Below are 1,954 nucleotides of genomic sequence, written 5' to 3' on the forward strand. Positions count from 1 at the left end.
GCCTCTTGGCTGTTCAAATGTTTTATTATTTCTAGGCTAATCTGGACTTTTCAATTAGCAATGATCGTGCCTCGGATAAACCTCATTGGCTACGATACTGCCACTGTGCAAAGCTTAATCTGGACTTTTCATTAAAGGTTAGAGGACAGGTGATTGTCTCTTTTACTAGTCCACACACCATAGCTGCCCCATAGCTTGTACCATTATTTATATGAGTCATAATTCAGTAGACAACAAAGCAGAATCTTTGGCATGACAAAGACTTCCCAGTTGGATTTTACTTTATTATTTTGATGAGGCCTCATAGAATTTCCATAATGACAGTGTCTAGTATAGAACAGTCTCTGTTTCCAAATTCCTGATTCTATTCTTGCCCCTCTCTTCTCAGTCCATTCTATGCACTCAAGGCCTGGAAGGATCTGGCTTCTGCTTTTTTCTCCCTCGCTGATTTTTAACTCTCCCCCTACCCCCTTCCACCTTCTACTTGCACTGGTCTTGGCTCTGACAGGTACTCTCTCTCTTTCACACACACACACACACACACACACACACACACACACAAGTGCGCTCCTGCGGCTCTTGCCTTAAGGTCCTAGCTGGTTTTCCCACACCCCTCCTCAAGGAGCCCCACCTGGTTGCTCTGTAATGTCTTCTACCATATCACCTCGTGTGAAGGTAAATATTATTCTCTTCACTCCAATAATATTTAGCCGAATTGGATTATCTTCTCTATTTGTAACTATATCTAAAGTGGGGGCCCTTCTCATTGCCCCCCATTACTACCCTCATGGCTGAAGCCACATCTCCTCTCACCAGGATGACTGCCGTGACCTTTTTAACTGATCCCCCTTGCTTCTGCCCTTGCCCACACAGCAGCCAGAGTGATCCTCTGAAAATGTCAATTAGATCCTGTCACCCGTCTGCTCGGAAATCCTCTGGAACCTCCCCGCTTCCCTCCAAGTAGAAGACAAAGACTTTACAGTGACCTGGCAAAGCACAGAGTGACAAGTTTGTTCATTCTAAGTTGGACAAAGGAAAAGACTCATTGTTCTTTGGTCCGAGAATAAGTAACAGCCAGAATCTTTTAATCAATCAGCGACAACCTCTCACTCAGAGACAGCTCATCACTATAGAAAGTCAGCCAATCAGCCGCAGCCCCGCTTCGGTAATCCTGTTTCCTTAGCTAAAGGTCAGCTCATCCCCAAACAGTCCAGCTTCTGCAAGTGTGAATCTCTGAGCCTACACTTCCCAAAACACTATGTAAGACCACAGCTTTCTTTGTTCACAGGCTTTGCTTACAATGCAGCCATCCTTTGCTTAGCAAGAAATACATTCAGCACTTTTTATTTGTTTCTCTCAGAAACGAATGGTGGCCTTTTCACCGGGCCAGGCCCTTAGGGATCTATGATCTACCCCCTCTGCTTTCCCATTATAACTTGGACTTTTTCCTTTGCTCGCTCCACTTCTTGTTCTTATTTCTATCAGGAATGCTCCTGCCTCAGGGCCTTTGCATTTGCTGTTCCATCTGCCTTGGACATTCTTCCCTCAGAAATCCACATAGCTCACTCTCTCAACTCCTTCCATTTCTCAATGAGACTGACCCTGATCACTTATCTAGAAGTTGCAGTTCTAGCTCCCTCTTCCCACTCTCCTTTAACTGCTTTGCTTTATTTTTCAATGACACTCATCACCTTTAATAAACTGTAGAGTTGCCTCATTTATTTTGTTCATGATTTATTGTCTGTCTTCCCACTAGAATGTAAGCTCTATGAAGACAAGGATGTTTGTTTTGTTTATGCATCCCGAGCACCTAGTAGGTACTCAATAAATATTTTTTACATTAATAGATTTTTAATATTTCACGTTATTAGGATATAAACTCTCTGAGTGCAAAGACCTTGTGTTTGCCACTATATACTTGGTGCCTGGAACAGTGCCTGGCACATAATGGGAG

General features: G+C 43.4%; 1 pseudogene; it reads right to left on the bottom strand.

Annotated features, from left to right (window-relative positions):
* Nucleotides 1–115, bottom strand: LOC112930743 (U4 spliceosomal RNA; annotated as a pseudogene).
* Between the last annotated feature and the right edge of the window lie 1,839 nt (nucleotides 116–1,954).

The sequence above is a fragment of the Vulpes vulpes genome, chromosome 10 (assembly GCF_048418805.1).
Source record: "Vulpes vulpes isolate BD-2025 chromosome 10, VulVul3, whole genome shotgun sequence".
Taxonomy (NCBI): Eukaryota; Metazoa; Chordata; class Mammalia; order Carnivora; family Canidae; genus Vulpes; species Vulpes vulpes.